General features: G+C 44.0%; 1 protein-coding gene across 3 annotated transcripts in view; it reads left to right on the forward strand.

Moving 5' to 3' along the window:
* LOC147702393 (uncharacterized) overlaps window positions 1-19,134 on the forward strand; it is a 130,757-nt gene that overhangs the window by 31,706 nt on the left and 79,917 nt on the right. For all 3 annotated transcript variants that reach the window (XR_015297521.1, XM_086931006.1, XM_086931005.1), the window contains one exon: window positions 15,284-15,313. The gene's annotated coding sequence lies outside the window, so the exon portion shown is untranslated. The remainder of the gene's footprint in view (window positions 1-15,283; window positions 15,314-19,134) is intronic.

Here is a 19,134-nt window from a genome sequence, read left to right on the forward strand (position 1 = left end):
GGTCCGCAGTTTCCCCGTTGTCGAGCAGTGTCCGGATGTCGTCTGTGGCTGCGATGAGGGCGGTTTCGGTGCTGTGGTTGGCTCGGAAGCCGGATTGTGAGGGGTCGAGGGAGTTGTTAGACTCAAGGAAGGCGGCGAGCTGACTGTTGACGGTCTTCTCTATGACTTTGGCGGGGAACGGGAGGAGCGAGATGGGGCGGTAGTTCTTAAGTTCGCTGGGGTCTGCTGTAGGTTTCTTCAGGAGGGCGCTGAGCTCGGCAGGTTTCCAGCTTTCTGGGAAGGTAGCGGTGTTGAAGGAGCAGTTGATGATGTCCGAGAGTTGGGGTGCGATGACGGAGTCGGCCTTGTTGAAGATGTGATGGGGGCATGGGTCGGTTGGTGATCCGGAGTGGATGGAGTTCATCAGGCGGATGGTGTCATCGGTGCTGATTGGGGTCCAGGTGTGGAGGGTGGTGGTGGGGAGCTTCGGTTCAGTGGTGAGGGGAGTGGGCTGGTCGCCGAAGCGGTTATGTATGTCTACGATCTTGCCGTGGAAGAACGAGGCTTGAGAGTCGCAGAGGTCTTGAGAGGGAGTGATGTTGTTGATGCCGGCGCTGGGATTGGTGAGCTCTTTGACAATGATGAAGAGTTCCTTGCTGTTGTGGGCGTTGTTGTCTAGTCGATCCTTGAATGTAGATTTCTTGGTGGTGCGGATCAGCTGGTGGTGTTTGCGGGTGGCGTTCTTGAGGGTGGTCATGTTGTCTGTGGTTGGGTTTCTTCGCCAGGCTTTCTCGAGGGTGCGGCAGTTCTTTTTGGAGTTCTTGAGGTCGTCGTTGAACCAGGAGGCTTTTTTGCTTCCTGGCTTGTTGGAATGGTTTTTCAAGGGTGCTAGTTCGTTAGCGCAGTGGGTGATCCACTGTTCGAGATTGATGGCTGCTTGATTTGGGTCCGTTGATATGGCGGGACGGTTTTGGTTCAGAGATGTGGTGAGCTGGTCGGTGGTTATTTTGTTCCAGCTTCTGCGGGGAACCTGTTGCGGGTGGTGGTGGGTCGTGGTCTTTCTGAAGCTGAAGTGGACGCAGCTGTGGTCCGTCCAGTGTAGTCCCGTGGTGTAATTGAAGGAGATGTGCTTGCTGGAGGAGAAAATTGGCCCGGCGTAGTGGGTGGGGGTGTTCACCAGTTGTTTGAGTCCGAGATTGGCGAGGTTCTCCAGCAGGGTGGTGGTGTTGTTGTCGTTGTTATTCTCCAGGTGGAAGTTGAGGTCCCCTAGGAGAATGTAGTCATCGGAGGGGAGGGAGTGTGGGCTAACAAAGTCAGCAATGTCTAGAGTGGGGTATGTTGGAGTGGGTAGAGTTGAGTAGATTGGAGTGGGTAGGTTGGGATATATTGTAGTGGAGTAGAGTGGGGTAGATTAGAGCGCGGTAGATTGGAGTTGAATGGAGTAGAGTGGGGTAGATTGGGATGTGGTAGAGTGCTGTAGACTGGAATTGGGTAGATTGTAGTAAAGTGGAGTGGGGTAGATTGGAGCGGAGTGGGGTATGTTGGAGAGGGGTAGAGTTGAGTAGATTGGGGTGGGGTAGGCTGGATATATTGATATATTGTAGTGGAGTAGAGTGGGGTAGATTAGAGTGCGGTAGATTGGAGTTGAATGGAGTAGAGTGGGGTAGATTGGGATGTGGTAGAGTGCTGTAGACTGGAATTGGGTAGATTGTAGTAAAGTGGAGTGGGGTAGATTGGAGCGGAGTGGGGTATGTTGGAGAGGGGTAGAGTTGAGTAGATTGGGGTGGGGTAGGCTGGATATATTGATATATTGTAGTGGAGTAGAGCGGGGTAGATTAGAGTGCGGTAGATTGGATTTGAATGGAGTAGAGTGGGGTAGATTGGGATGGGGTAGAGTGCGGTAGACTGGAATTGGGTAGATTGTAGTAAAGTGGAGTGGGGTAGATTGGAATTGAGAGGGTGACATTGGGGTAGAGTAGAGTAGGTTAAAATGGGGTGAGGTGGAGTGAGGTAGATTGGAGTGGGGTAGATTGTGGTGGAATGTGGTAGATTGGAGTGGGTTAAAGTGGGGTAGATTGGAGTGGAGTGGGATAGATTGGAATGGAGTGGGGCAGATAAGAGTTGGGTAGATAAGGGTATATTGGGGTGGAGTGGCAGCGGATTGCAGTGGGATATATTGGGGTGGAATGGGGTAGATTTGGGTAGATTGGGTGAGGGAGTGGAGTAGATTGGAGCTGGATAATTTGGACGGGGTAGATTGAATTGGAGTGTGGTAGATTGCAGTGCAGTGGGGTAGAGTGGAGTAGGGTACACTGGGGTAGAGTGGAGTTTATAGATTGGAGTGGAGTGGGGTAGATTGGAGTGGAGTATGGTAGATTGAGGTAGATTGGAGTGGGGTGGGGTAGATTGAAGTGGGGTGGATTGAGATGGAGTTGGATAGATTATAGTGGAGTGGAGTAGTTTGGGGTACAGTGGAGTGGGGCACATAGGACTGGAGTGAAGTATATTAGAGTGGAGTGGGGTATATTGGAGTGGAGTGGGGTAGATTGGGGTGGATTGGAGTGGAGTAGATTGGATTGGAGTGGGGCAGATTGGGGTGGACTGAAGTGGAGTGGCAGTGGGTAAAGTGGGGTAGATTGGAGTGGAGTGGGGTAGATTGGAATGGAGTGGGATAGATTGTGGTACAATGGAGTGGAGTGGAGTCAAGTCGGGTAGACTGGACTAGAGCGGAGCGGGATGGGGTAGATGGAAGTGGGATAGATTGGGATAGATTGGGGTAGATTGGAGTGGAGTTGAGTTGGGTATTTTGGAGTAGAGTTGAGTGTATCTTTGGCCGTTAAGCTACATCTCTTGCACCTAAGTGCATATGAATAATGGGCGCCTGGAAGCGTTTTCGGTGGAATACATATGAGAATGAGGACTTAGGCACAGATTTTAAAGATAAATGGAGTAGCTGCTGTGCTGCACAAAAGGGAAGTACTTTAAACAGACACATACTTTATATGCACATAGAAGAGGCAGAATATATATGAGACTGAGGATGCAGGTTTTATGGAGAAATGGATTAACTGCAGCCGTGCCCAAAATTGATGTATTTCAAAAAGCCACATACTTTGAGTTTTAAAAGGCACAGATGTGTACAAAATGTTTGTTGCTTAGTGGCAGGCTGGCCTGAAGCATGTGACTGGAATGCTTGTCTGCAAAGAATATGGGAGTCTGGTTTCAGACTACTGTACATTTTAAACAGTCACATACTTTGCATACGCAAAGAGTAACAGCCTACAAACACATGCAGTCACACAGACTGCTTTAATATTCCATGCCATGAGTTTGGTGCTATATGAGGACGCGCTGAACTGTAAAACAAAGACACAAACTACTTTAATAGTCCATGCCATTTTTTTGGTGCTGTAAAAGGAAGCGCCAAATTCCAAAACAATTTGAGGGAACAAAAAACAAACCTGTAGTACGAAAGTTAAAAGCAACTCAAAGGTGTAGCATGGAAGTGGAAATGATGGACAAAATTTTTTTAAAAAAGTATTTTGAATCGCAGAGCCAGCAGCGGAAGGACACTAATCAAATTAAATCAATTAGTAATTGGTCCATGCTGTGGGGAAATAAAAGGAACTGACATGAGGCATATGGTGGCCAATTAAGAAGCACTTAAAAAGAATGATAAATAGGTCATCAAATGGTAAGAAATGGGCGGGCTCCAAGCCCTTTACTGTATACAACACCCCATGCAGCAACAGTGCATGCACCCTGTTAGGTCAGACCTAAAAAGGAAACGTCTGTTTCTACAGCACCCATCTAACTGCAGCCTTATCCTTCAAGTCCACAGCCCACTAAGCCTGACAAAATCACCCAGCAGTGGCACATTCCTCCACCCTACTGTTGGTACTCCTGCACAAACCTACTCTATTTCTTTAGTGGACCCTATCAGATATAATATCACAATTGCTCACGTGAAGATGGTGGAGCCCATCCTAGTTTATAGGGGCAAGGATGAGACATGATGATGAAACATGACACCAATAGGTTGTGTTAGGGTCATCAAATGTTATCCAGGTCTCTCCTTGGAGGAGGAGTGTCTCAAGGCAGTGACCGCATACAAAGGGTTATGGGATACCTTTGAGTGATTATATTAGTCATGGACAAGTTATCCTATTAAATATCTCTCTCCCCTTCCTAAATTAAAACATTATGGGATTTAAGAAAGCAATATGGAAGCTGACATAGAAATGTGGACACTGGCATCATCTGTCAGCTAAAAAATAACATTAATGTTGGTGGCATACACCTTTTAATAAGTAATGTGCACCACTCCTGACACCCCGAGCAGCAGCCGGGCACCCTAAGCAGCACTGAGCGCTATCCCCTCCAACATCGAGAGCACCGGCCTCTTTGAGCATCCGTTGCACTATCTGTAAATAAGCACACTTACCTCACCTGGTACATGGGCTACATATTCTCTACGCTGTCCATATGCCATGAGCTCCACACTCTGTCCATGTGCCTCAACTCCTCATACTGTATGCACGTGTGTCCAAAGCTATCTGAGTATGTGTCCTCTAGGGTCCTCCACCTATGTGACCAGCACGTCTCGTGCTGTCCATGTGCCAAAGCTACCTGCCACTGTCTCTCCATCTGCCCTCCGCTCCTCCCCTTGCCTGATCATCAGTCCAAGCTCCTGAAATAGTCTTCCCCAATAAATACAAGTGCCTCATAATTACTGCCTGTCTGTCTCTATCCTAATGCCTTCTACTGGGGTGCCTGGTCTGGTGGCTCAGTGGACTAATCGGTCCACTGTAGAGGCCTGTGTTTGACCTCATGGTCAAAGGTCCAAATCCTGGTGGGTCCACTCATCCTTTCATCCTTTGAGGTCGATAAAATGAGTACTGTTGGGTAACAATAAGCATCTGTTATTCAGCACCAAGATAACCTTCTGGGTGAACGTGCGCTTTACAAATGCACAGGTTATGCTACTGCCCTGTGCCATAAGCTCTTCACACTGCTGTCCATGTACACTTCGCTCCTCACACTGTCAGCACTAGGGCTCTAACCTCTTTCTTCCATTTTGCTGTCTGCCATAAGTTCCTAACACCCTCTGTATGTGTATCCTATTTTCTTCTGACTACCGGCCCCTGTGGCTTATTCTCCTTAACCTGTCTGTCCATGTGCCTCAGATGCTTTAACCTGCCTGTCCACGTGCCTCAGGTGCTTTAACCTGTCTGTCCATGTGCCTCTTGAACTTTAACCCACCTGTCCATGCGCCACGTGTGCTTTTACCTGCCTGTCCACGGTAGGCAGACAAAATATAGATTTTTGAATATCGACGTACAATAATGTCGATGTTTAAATATCGAAGGGACAGAATATAGAAGGTACGTTATATTGATATTTTTAATATCGATGGGACAGAATTTCGAAGGTAAGTAATATCGATTTTGTTTACATCGATGTTAGTAATATCGATGTTACTAATATCAATGTTAGTAATATCGATGTTACTAATATTGATTTTTATATGATTTTTATGTATATTATTATGTATTTAATATGTCTTTTTTTTAATGTAATTTAAGTAAATTTTTTATTTTAGTACCGTAGCGGGTTGTGGGTTTATAGAGGAATAGGGTGGGAAGTAATAAAATTATACTAAATTTATTATTAATTATTAGGAATTATAAATTAATTTTAATTATTTGGTAATTAATTTTTATTAATTGGTAATTAATTTTAATTAATTGATTAATTGATAATTATGTTCTGTAGCGGGTTATGGGTTTATAGGGGAATAGGGTGGGAAGTAATTTAATTATACTAAATTAATTATTATTTTTTAGGAATTATAAATTAATTTTAATTAATTGGTAATTAATTTTAATTAACTGATTAATTGATAATTATGTTCTGTAGCGGGTTATGGGTTTATAGGGAAATAGGTTGGAAAGTAATTTAAATGTAATTAAGTAATAATTTATTTCAATTAATTGTTTTGTTAATTATAGTATTGTAAAATAATTATTAATTGGTAATTAATTATTATTAATTGGTATTTATTTTTAATTTATTTTTACTTAATGATTTATTGCTAATTATGTTTTTATTAATTATGTATTGGTATTTGTTATTAGTTTATATTTGTTTAATAATTACTTTTTTAAATATTTTAAAGTATTAATTTATTTATAAGTATGTTATTTTTAACTTCCACGCTATCCAACCCTTCCCTACTGTTGCCATCTCCGGAGTGGGAATAGTAATGTTTACCCCTACGCTATCCAAAACTTTCCCTAATGTTGCACCTTCTGGAGTGGTAATAGTATTTTTTACCCCTACACTATCCAACACTTTCCCTACTGTTGCACTCTCTAGAGTTGGAATAGTAATTTTTACCCCTACGCTATCGAACACTTTCCCTACTGTTGCACTCTCTGGAGTGGGGCAATAGTAATTTGTACCCCTACGCTATCCAACACTTTCCCTACTGTTGCACTTTTTGGAGTGGGAATAGTAATTTTTACTCCTACGCTATCCAACATTTACGTACTTTTTGAAATTTTTTAAAATTTGTATAAATTTTTCATTTATATTATTATTTTATGTGTATAAATGTATTTGTAATTTATAATATTTTTATTTATTTATAAGTTATTAAAATATTTTTTAAAGTTATTATTAAGGAAGTATATATTATGTATTATATGTATATGATTAATGCATTTTTTAATTAAATTATGTATATTATTTATTAATGTTAAATATTATAACATATTTTTAACAATGTTTATTACATTTATAAGTATTCTTTCATTTATATTACATATTTTTATTTAATTTAAAAAAACAATATTTTTTAATTACGACATTTTTGACATCGATATTTTTTTCCGATTTTTTTGTACTTACCTTGTTAGTGATAGCATGTCGATATTTTTGTAATCAACATTTTAGTTGCAATATTTTTGTCGGTCGATTATTTGGATATCGACATTTTGTCAGATATTCTCTGTCCACATGCCTCATGCACCGCACATGCCTGTCATTATGCTCACCCCTGCCTCTTCATGTCTCTCCACCAGGGCACAAGTCCTAAATAAAGAAGTGGGGGGACGCTCAGACAGGATGTTACGTCACGACAGGAAGTGACGTCACGAAAGGAAAAAAACAGAAATACAGTAATTAAAATTGGAATGTGATACTTGGTACTGCCAGTGTGCCACTCTAGTGGAATCCAGTTCGTAGTAACTTTGTTATAAACAATATGTTATTAGCTACATCATTTTGATGAAGCGAGTTTCAAATTTAGGGGACTCCAGAACCATCTAATTCTCCGCTCCATAACACTATCATAAGTGTTTTTTTTTTTTAAACAACTATAGTATCTTAATGTCTTGCAGAATCTTACTTTGAACGAATAGCCGGAATTTTCCTTGGGGGGGGGGGGGGGGTGGCAACATTACTTGTGAAACTGTGATTGAGTTCAAATAAAACCTTTTATTTGTGGGTTATAAACTAGTCTTCTTTGTTTGACCGACTAGCAAATGATGCTGCAGGGACTCCTCTTTTGCCTAAGTCAATAATGACTACAAATGACTGTTTCTGAGGGATCTTTATAGTCTACATTCTCTTTGAAACTGTCCGAGGCAAGTTCATCTTTTTCAACCTCCTCTTAATGAGTTTTATGTCTCGGGCAGACTGGGAACTCTGGAATTAAAAAATGCAACAACGCAGATGGAGTTTTCCCACGGGTGTGTAAGGTCGTTGCGTTCAGAACCACTTTGTCAGCCTGTGTCTGCCTCGTTTGGCTCAGGGTCCGAAGAAGCCCGCAGAGGTGGGGCCCATCATTGTGAAGTTGTGGTTTGGTTGGTAAAAGGCTCAGGGCTAGTAGCAGCTCGCCCCTGGGTATATGGGGGGGGGGGGGGGTGAATGAAGTCACGGGGAGAGAGGAGTGAGGGGACGAGAAATGGTGAAAGCATGCGCACCTCGTAGTTAAGAAAGTGTGAAGGCTCAAAGGGGGTGGGGTCGTGAGCAGGTCATGAACCGAGTCGCGGCGGCGACGGGGGGGGGGGGGGGGGGGTTCATCTGCGAGAGGGGAGAGCGGGGCACAGACTTCAGGAGAGGGAGCATGAGATGGGTAGCGAGTGAGTGGGCAATGGAGGGTGATGGGAGGGGTGGAGAGAGGAGAAAGCAGGATGCGAGGAGTACGTCAAGGTTCGGAGATCAGCGGTGCGCCGGTCCGGTAAGTGATACCATCATTGTCCAGTCCAGCTTTTGGTCAGGGGGGACGGCATCCACCCTGTAAGATACGTTAAAATAAGTGGGGGGACGCCGTCCACCCGCGTGGTACCCCGACTCGAGCCCTGCTCTCCACACTGTCCCAAGCCTCAGACATCTGCCCCTGTAGTAATTGAACTGTGGTGAGACACGAGGCATCAGGTTTACCTGATAACTGACTAAATTTTCTAAAGCCTTTTTCTGGTCCTGCAGAGCTGCTCGGTGTTCATATGTTAGATTGTGAGATGCTGAGGCCTACATCGTGCGTAGTTTTGTATCTAAGCCCACACATTGCCCAATATCTGATGCTTCCAAAATAAGCAATGAAGGAAATGCGCCTTCTCATTTGAAATGTGAAATGCATTCAGTTTTGCATCATCCACCCCAAAAAAACATTTACCAACTGTTTTGTTCTGTCTTTTAAAACAGAAGGTGCAACAATAGGGCAAAATCTATTTTCTGAAATTCCGGATTTGCAAAAATTGCATAAAAGGAAAGAACGTAAAGTTTTCAGACAAGTCCTTACTCGCCTATGTGCACGTCAAGTGCTGAACCTAGATTTGAATTGGAAGTTAAAGGTATTAAATTAACTTTGGGGTGATGGCATCGTATTGTTGTTAATATGACGAATTCTGTGCTTTTAAAATGACGTTGCTCGGCACAGCAAAATGGCTTGCGTTACCGCACTGCGTAATTGTTTTAGGTCGTGCATCAGTGTCCATGCGCTGTCTGTAAGACCTCTTGTAGACAATAAAACCACTTTATTCCCGCCTGCTTCTTACCATTGGTTTCCTCCTCCATCGCTCTTCTTTGGCTGCCTCTTACGTTGTTGAGGCAGCAGATACATCACTTCCGGTCAAGGCTAAGGAGCACCGGCCAAGCACGGTCTCCTTTCGCTTACTTTCTTCATCTTTTGTTTTCAGAACTTGTTTTTTAAAAACATTGCTTTAGGCCCAATGCTGCTTCCGACCACCCTATAACACAAACACAGCATTTCCCAGTGTTTGCAATATAAATGCCACGCTGCTGGACACAGGCTTATTTTTACAACTCCGGTACATGTCCATCTAAAGGTATTCCGATTTTTCTTTTCTGCTCCGTCACTTTCCATGGCAGAGAGCAAGCAATTAAAGTCAATTTTGTATATTGGCGGCTAGATTAGCAGTGTTGTGTTTCCGCTGCTCTCCTTCCAGGGTGACTCTGTGTACCTCCACGCCCACCACCCGCAGCACCACAGGCAGCACTGCTCGCCATGAGCTGAGTTTTCAGCTCAGTGAGGTGGGGAACGGGATCCTTGAGGAGGACCCTGCAGCTGCTTTACTTGGCCCACAGGAGAGCGAGATAGCAGGCATTCCAACAACGGGCATACAGGGGGATCTAGTTTTCAGTTTGGAAAGGCTTCGCTTTTTGAGCATACTCAGTAAAAATACAGCAATAGCTCATGATGGGGAGTATCATCTGCTTAGTTTTGTTTGTGTGCTTTGTAGGGGTTCTGGGTGCCTGTTCCCACATGCCCTGGTGATTAGTGCCTCGTGAACAGGGCATGTGTGTTAGAAGGTACGTGTTGTGTCCCATACCCTTAGAGCCTCATTGTTCTTCCTGTCACAGCAAGGAAACTATTTCTTTTGATTTTGGGGAGGACTTCACCCTGAAAGTGTAACACTTTGTGAAGAGAATCATCGCCCTCTGTCAGGTAATCACCTTACCCCATATCCATTGGGCTGCCTTTTATCTTCTAACTTTTTTATATAGAGTGAGAATAAATAGGAAGTGGTGCAAGTGCTGTAATGACTGCCATTAAATACTTTTTAAAAATTATAAGGTAGAAGTTAAGTGGTGTTCCTTTGCAGTTATACTAAAAGTAAGGTAAACACGATAATCACGGACACACAGACACTCAATGCCTATTTAGCTGAGCGGGCTTTTGTTCCCCCACGTCAGTGTGCTGGACTGGCTGAGATGGGGTTGTTAACCCTACTTGTAGGTTAAACGCATTGATATATATTTATATTGTCTTCCGAAGGACATTTAAGTTGGATGTTAGATTTTAAATGTTTAATATTTTAAGGAGCTCCTCCCACCACACTATGCCTAATTGTTTCCCTTACTTGAATGTTAATGTACTGTTGCAAAACATGCCAAAAATTATTTCGGTATAGAGGTAAGTGTATATGCCTTCTACAGGGGTCTAACACCTGCAGACACAGATTTGAATTCAAGCAGAAGCATCTCAGCTTTTCATCTTTCTGAGACTGATAAAAATGATATCTGTACTCAACATTTACAATGCTGCAAATGTGCAGTAGGACGCACCATGAACAATGACTATAGGAGGTTGGGGCACATTTTTAATAAAAATAGGGGAGTTTTCGAAATGTCTGAATTTTCAGTAACATGAACATTTCCCAAAAGTTTGCATTATGTAAAATCCACATAACTTTTTTTGTGACAAGCGCACATTTCTCATAAAAAGTCTTGCAAGGTACCAGAGGGACACTGTTTTGCACAGAAAATATATTGTCAACAAACCTTTTCTGCTCAAGCCAGTCTCTTGCTGTAATTTTGTGAGACATTTTATGTTAGGTGCACACTCGTTACATTTTACCTGAAACGTGCACTCGCTAAATTAAATTTTTTAGGTCAAGCCTGGACAGTGCATTCGCTGCTCTGCATCATGCTGTATTGGAGTATGGAATAGAAGCCCTGCCTGCTCTCCTCCCATATTTTTCATAGGCTTGTCTCATTGTCCTTCGTTAATGCTGGCTTCTGATTCATTAACAGGCTTGTTAGTCCCTCCTTTATTTGTAATCTCCCATGAGACTGGCCCTTTTACTTTGGTTGTTACATGGTACATCTTTTTTAGTCTGTAAGCACTATTTTCTTTAAAGAGTTTCTCCTGCTGCAGAAACAACATGCTTTCCTGCAACACTTGGCGCGACATGCATGCTTTCACTTTCAAAGCAGCCTGGGACAATGTTGATTCAGAAAAGGGGGTGGTGATGAACACAGTGTCTGAATTAAGCAGACCACTCTTACCCAGTCCAAAGATCAGGGCTTGATCCATCACCGTTTTTTAGCTCACTGTACCATCCCAGCTCAGAACCTGGCTACATGCAAATTAGTCTGTTCCTGTCCCAGTGCATGATGGGAACAGGGCAAACCAAACTACCAAGCCAATTCTTATACTGGGAAGGAAACAAGCTACCGGGGACCGGTTTCTGGCATTTCAGCCGTCGTCTGCCCGGCTTGCTTGAATCCTGATGGTGCAATGAGCAAGGGACTCACATCTGAGTATACCCTTCCACGCTTATGGTGGACAAAATGATTCAGAAAAGGGGGTGGTGATGAACAGAGTGTCTGAATTAAGCAGACCACTCTTACCCAGTCCAAAGATCAGGGCTTGATCCATCACTGTTTTTTTAGCTCACTGCACCATCCCAGCTCAGAACCTGGCTACATGCAAATTAGTCTGTTCCTGTCCCAGTGCATGATGGGAACAGGGCAAACCAAACTACCAAGCCAATTCTTATACTGGGAAGGAAACAAGCTACCGGGGACCGGTTTCTGGCATTTCAGCCGTCGTCCGCCCGGCTTGCTTGAATCCTGATGGTGCAATGAGCAAGGGACTCACATCTGAGTATACCCTTCCACGCTTATGGTGGACAAAATGATTCAGAAAAGGGGGTGGTGATGAACAGAGTGTCTGAATTGAGCAGACCACTCTTACCCAGTCCAACGATCAGGGCTTGATCCATCACCGTTTTTTAGCTCACTGCACCATCCCAGCTCAGAACCTGGCTACATGCAAATTAGTCTGTTCCTGTCCCAGTGCATGATGGGAACAGGGCAAACCAAACTACCAAGCCAATTCTTATACTGGGAAGGAAACAAGCTACCGGGGACCGGTTTCTGGACCGGTTTCTGGCATTTCAGCCGTCGTCCGCCCGGCTTGCTTGAATCCTGATGGTGCAATGAGCAAGGGACTCACATCTGAGTATACCCTTCCACGCTTATGGTGGACAAAATGATTCAGAAAAGGGGGTGGTGATGAACAGAGTGTCTGAATTAAGCAGACCACTCTTACCCAGTCCAAAGATCAGGGCTTGATCCATCACCGTTTTTTAGCTCACTGCACCATCCCAGCTCAGAACCTGGCTACATGCAAATTAGTATGTTCCTGTCCCAGTGCATGATGGGAACAGGGCAAACCAAACTACCAAGCCAATTCTTATACTGGGAAGGAAACAAGCTACCGGGGACCGGTTTCTGGCATTTCAGCCGTCGTCGGCCCGGCTTGCTTGAATCCTGATGGTGCAATGAGCAAGGGACTCACATCTGAGTATACCCTTCCACGCTTATGGTGGACAAATTGATTCAGAAAAGGGGATGGTGATGAACAGAGTGTCTGAATTAAGCAGACCACTCTTACCCAGTCCAAAGATCAGGGCTTGATCCATCACCGTTTTTTAGCTCACTGCACCATCCCAGCTCAGAACCTGGCTACATGCAAATTAGTCTGTTCCTGTCCCAGTGCATGATGGGAACAGGGCAAACCAAACTACCAAGCCAATTCTTATACTGGGAAGGAAACAAGCTACCGGGGACCGGTTTCTGGCATTTCAGCCGTCGTTGGCCCGGCTTGCTTGAATCCTGATGGTGCAATGAGCAAGGGACTCACATCTGAGTATACCCTTCCACGCTTATGGTGGAAATACTCAGACATGAGTCCCTTTCTCACTGCACCATCAGGATTCAAGCAAGCCGGGCCGAAGACGGCTGAAATGACAGAAACCGGTCCCCGGTAGCTTGTCTCCTTTCTGGTGAAGAATTGGCTTGGTAGTTTAGTCTGCCCTGTTCCCATGATGCACTGGGCCAGGGACAGACTGATTTGCATATAGCCAGGTTCTGAGCTGGGATGGTGCAGTGAGATAAATAACAGTGATGGAGCAAGCCCTGATCTTTGGACTGGGTAAGAGTGGTCTGCTTAATTCAGACACTCTGTTCATCACCCCCCCCCTTTTCTGAATCGTTTTTGGCCACTATAGGTGTGGCAGGGCATACTCAGACATGAGTCCCTTTCTCACTGCACCATCAGGATTCAAGCAAGCCGGGCCGAAGACGGCTGAAATGCCAGAAACCGGTCCCCGGTAGCTTGTCTCCTTTCTGGTGAAGAATTGGCTTGGTAGTTTAGTCTGCCCTGTTCCCATGATGCACTGGGCCAGGGACAGACTGATTTGCATATAGCCAGGTTCTGAGCTGGGATGGTGTAGTGAGATAAATAACGGTGATGGATCAAGCCCTGATCTTTGGACTGGGTAAGAGTGGTCTGCTTAATTCAGACATTCTGTTCATCACCACCCCCTTTTCTGAATCGTTTTTGGCCACTATAGGTGTGGCAGGGCATACTCAGACATGAGTCCCTTTCTCACTGCACCATCAGGATTCAAGCAAGCCGGGCCGAAGACGGCTGAAATGCCAGAAACCGGTCCCCGGTAGCTTGTCTCCTTTCTGGTGAAGAATTGGCTTGGTAGTTTAGTCTGCCCTGTTCCCATGATGCACTGGGCCAGGGACAGACGGATTTGCATATAGCCAGGTTCTGAGCTGGGATGGTGCAGTGAGATAAATAACGGTGATGGATCAAGCCCTGATCTTTGGACTGGGTAAGAGTGGTCTGCTTAATTCAGACATTCTGTTCATCACCACCCCCTTTTCTGAATCGTTTTTGGCCACTATAGGTGTGGCAGGGCATACTCAGACATGAGTCCCTTTCTCACTGCACCATCAGGATTCAAGCAAGCTGGGCCGAAGACGGCTGAAATGCCAGAAACCGGTCTCCGGTAGCTTGTCTCCTTTCTGGTGAAGAATTGGCTTGGTAGTTTAGTCTGCCCTGTTCCCATGCTGCACTGGGCCAGGGACAGACTGATTTGCATATAGCCAGGTTCTGAGCTGGGATGGTGCAGTGAGATAAATAACGGTGATGGATCAAGCCCTTATCTTTGGACTGGGTAAAAGTGGTCTGCTTAATTCAGACACTCTGTTCATCACCACCCCCTTTTCTGGGACAATGTTGGCCACTTCTTTGAATAGGTCTCACATGTACAAGAGTTTGAGCTATTGGCATTGTGAATGACAATGTCTTCTATTTGTGTTTATTAGCAAAACAGATAAATAAAAGTCATAGTCATTTACAATGCCAATTGCTTAAACACGCGCAAATGCGAGACCTATTGCATTGCAAATGCTTGTATTAAATAAGACCCTTTATTTTTATGGAATAAAATATAAGCGCCATTCTTTCTACAGCCTGTTGAATAAGGGGCAAGGCAGTGAAGTCAAACTTAGATGACCAGAGGTAGTCCCTTTTAACTGTACGTTTAAAATATGAAATACCTGAGGGATAGCTCTGCTGTTTAAATCCTAAACCATTTATTTCTAGTTGATCTGAGGGGCTTCCTAGCAGTTTAAGGCTCATGAATTTGAAATCTGTGTTAACTGAGGAGATAGCTCTGGTGCCTTAGAACTAAGCCTGTGAATCCTGGGTAACTCCAGGGTTAGCTCTGTATCCTGTGCTCGAAGCCTTTGAATTAGTGGTGACCTGAAGAATAAAATTGTTGTTGAATTGATGGTTCAAGGCCTTTTTTTTCAATCATGATAGCTGAGATATGAGGACGGCACACAGAATCGCCGAATTTTCTGAGCGCAAACAAAATCTGTGTAACACGAAGGACACCTTTGGTTGTGGGTGATGTGAGTCTGTAAAAAGTGGTGCGAGGAAAAGATCTACTCTCAAAGGCATAGGATGGTTGGTAATCTCAAAGGGGCTTCACACAAACCGTAATTCTACTTTCGGTTGCTGATGGTGGTTTTTTTGATAATCCATGTGACTTTTTCTTTTTTACTTTGAAATAATCTTATCCATTTAACACCCAAAAGTTATTAGGCCACCAAAGACAATGAACATGTATTTCTGCAGGTGGTGTGTTTATGTGAAATATTTACTGTCTGTTTGATTTCGACTTTGCAGGTCGCTAGCTGATTTCTCGTGAAAGCTGAGGTAAGTGGTTGTGAGTTTACTTGAGTGATAGAGTCAAGTGTGGAAAATTGCAAACAGGTCCTATAGGCTGCAGTGTTTGCATGAATGTCGATATACCATCACGACAGGGGTAGTGGAAGTAATATTGTACTCCCTTATCTCTCCATTGATATCACAGGAATTGACATCATGTGAACTTTGTCCATGATGACAGCTCCCTAAGCAATGTCAGGCGACATTTGCCCCTGATGCATAACGGAAGTAACATCACATGAGCCTTGACAACGTACTTAAAGATTGTATTTCAATATAGGTACATCAAAGAACTGGAGCTGTTAAAAATCTTGGCGTCTGGTTTGACGAAAATTTGAACTTTACTACGCATTTGAAGAAACTATCCGGAATCTGCTTTGGCACGCTCAAGAGTCTGAGGAAGCTTCTCCCTTTCTTGCCTAGCACTTCCAGAGAAACAGTGGTCCGTGCGTTAATTCTATCCTGTCTGGACTACGCCAATGCCCTTTTGGTCGGTTGTCCGGGGTCCCTGGTAAAAAAATTACAAGTGGTCCAAAACTCTGCAGTTAGACTTCTCGTGGGCCTGTCTCCCAGGGACAGACATCTGCACGCCCTGCACTGGCTTCCAGTGGAATCGCGCCTGAAATTTAAAATGATGACTATAGGGCATCGGGCCCTGTATGACACAGGACCCTTTTACCAGCAGAAGAGATTCTCCTTCTACGTGCCAGGGAGACAGCTTCAGTCCTCTGCTCTATTGCTGATGCAGACCCCGAAGTTTAAACGCCAGCACCTGGGAGGCAATTCCTTTGTGCGCAGGGCTGGTCTGGCCTGGAACTTGCTGCCTCTAGCCTTAAGAAGCATCTAAGACCCAATGCTGTTCAGGAAGAAACTTAAAACTTTGCTTTTTTAATCAGTTGTGCGGGCATTTCTCTATTTTGGAAGCTAGCACTGGGACACTCCCAAGTAGCAGTGCGCTCTACAAATTAAATATAACATAACATAACATAACAAATTGCGGATTGTTTGTGGAACATTTTGAGGGCTTTATTATGGATTATTTGTGAAGATAGAGTTAGGTTATGTTGTGCTAGCTTTACTTGTACAGCATGCTAATCACCCCTAGGGTATCCAAGCACTTTGCTGGTTGGTAGGCATTATCTCCCTTACGAGTTTATTCGAAGAGCCTAGCTTCAGTTACTTGCAGAATTCAAGAAGCAACTAGGAAGCTATGATGTGATCTGGTAGGTCATTCCAAGCTTTGGGGGAGGTGTAAGAAAAAGTGTGACCTCTACCTTTCGTTTTTTTGATGCAGGGTATGTGTGCTAATGAGAGTCCAGCTCAGCCGAGGTGTCTGGGAGGTAGGAAGTGTACACAACTGTTGAGGGTTGTGTAGTGCTTTGTATGTGTGTGTGAAAAGTTCAAACTGAGCACATTTGTGTTTGAGGAGTCAGCGAAATTCTCTGAGGTGTGGGGTTATGTGTGTGTGGCGAGGTGGGTTGAGAATGAGTTTTACTGCAGCTTTTTGGTTGGTTTGGAGTCTGTTCAGGCGCTTCTTGGTGATTCCTGCTTAGAGTGCATTACCATAGTCAAGTTTGCTGGTAATCGGAGCCTGTGTAACTATTTTCCTAATGTTCTCTGGTAGCCACTTGAAGATCTTTCTCAGCATTCTCAGGATGTAGATGCAGGTGGAGGTCACTGCGTCTACCTGGACTGCCATGTCGAGCTTGTTGTCCAGGTTGATTCCTAGATTTCTGGTGTGGGTGGTGGGGAGAGGTGTGTGGCTAAGGTCTGAAGGCCACCAGGTAGGGTCCCAAGCAGAGGTTTACCTTCTGAAGATATGTATGTTTAGTCTATTTCACATCATGTGACCCTCTTCACTATATCCCTGTGCGTCTGGTAAAACCATGCTTCAGAAGTAGAGGTAAAATGCAATGTAAAATAGCACTATCTTTAACTAAGATAAGCCTATCAATGACTGTATCAGAATTGAGTGCTCTTGTGGTAGGGCAGCACTTAACTTAGAAAAAAAGCTTTACTTTACCAATCAGTACAAATTAAGCTACTGCTTATGGGCATGGGCCATGCCCATGAGCAGTAGAATGATTATTATATGCCAGAAAACTATAATGTCACTGCAGCAACATAAGTAAAAAAAAGATTCCTAAAATCATGTACAACCTGCTGGTCATATATAGTAATCGGTTGCACATGTGTTAGGAAATCATGTTTCCAACTTTCTAAGCACCTAATTGGAAGGTAAGCTTGACAGCAACAATCAATAAAAAGTTACAGAAAGCAAAATAAATAAATATAAGATATTTTGTTGCAAAGAAGTGTTAAGATTTCCGAGGTTTACAGAGAAGAACGTATTTCCACATTCACTCTGGCATACTAAAATAGAACACAGCTCGGCACAACATGAAGAATAATGTTTGGCTGATATCTGGTTTTAACGTGAGAAAGAAAAGGATAATTTTGCCAATGTTGCCTCTTTCTGCTCACTATGAATTTCTCACTGCATACAGTCTTGTTTGAAAAACACCTGGGACTACTGTACCTGGATACCAGATGACAAGCCAGGGATAGCTACTGCCACCTCTGGTGACCATTAATTAAAGTCCATGAGTTTTTGGTGGAGATCTATGGCTCAGCTGCCAATGCCTTTAACAGAATATGCCAAGTTGAACCCTGGGAATTTCTACCCCACACTCCCACAGCCATGCAGCTGCCCCTTCTCCCAACATGCTTTCAGGATGCGAAGCAGCAGCCATGGAAGATGGTGCTGCAAAAATCAATAATGAGCACTCAGAAGCTAGATGTACAACTGGTGGGGAGATACTGGTATTGGCTTCAGCCCCGCCACACAAGGCACTGGCCGGAGCAAGGTGCTGCTGCATATGCAACCATGCAGCTCCAAGCCATGTAGTAATAAAGAGTTTCATATCTAGTAAAACTGAGATAATATTATTTGGAAAAGCACATGAACTCTGGTCAAATGACTGGTGGCTTGCGAGCCTTGGACACTGCCCATGGTACGTAACCTTGGAGTAAAAATAGGCCACAAATTGTCCACGAAGGACCAAGTAAATCATGTTTTGTGCACATGCTATGGCATTGTGTGAACCCTACCTAAAATCTTCCTGGATTCCTCTGAAATCAAGGAAATCGCTTGTTCAGGGTTTGATAATCAGACGGCTAGACTATGGAAATGCACTGATGACTTCTATTAACGAAGAGCTATATACCAGACTCCAGGTGTTGCAGAACACAGCTACCAGACTGGAGTTGAATCTTCACTAGCGGGCTCCATCTGCTCCCAGTTTAAAAGCTTTGCATTACTTCCCATCAGGAAACGTGTTCGTTTCAAAATCATCTGCCTGGTACATAAGACTGTGTATGGAAATGGGCCGAGTTACCTGGCCAAGAAACTTAATTGGCATATACTGAAAAGGAATCCTAGGTCAGGAACAAAAATTTAACTTACCCCTCTTAGGCTCCGTGCTGCCAGAAATGGGGGCAAATCCTTTTCCCACTTAGCACCTCTCTTCTGGAATGAGCTACCAATGCAACTTCGAACTATTACAGACCACAAACCATTCAGAAAAAAGCTTAAAATCTAGTTTGTTTAAATGGTTGTGTCTTTTTTTCTTCCTTTCTCACCCTCCGTTAACTATTACCCTTTGGAACCCACTAAAGCTCCTTGAGACCCTCATATGCGTGCTTAAGAAAACGTAATCATAATAATAATAGGGTATGGTAACAAGAAGAACAGCAGGATCTTCCCCTGGGTAACAGGCAGCCATCAGGGCAGGAAACCCTCCAGGAAG

Source organism: Lissotriton vulgaris, chromosome 7, assembly GCF_964263255.1.
Source record: "Lissotriton vulgaris chromosome 7, aLisVul1.2, whole genome shotgun sequence".
Taxonomy (NCBI): Eukaryota; Metazoa; Chordata; class Amphibia; order Caudata; family Salamandridae; genus Lissotriton; species Lissotriton vulgaris.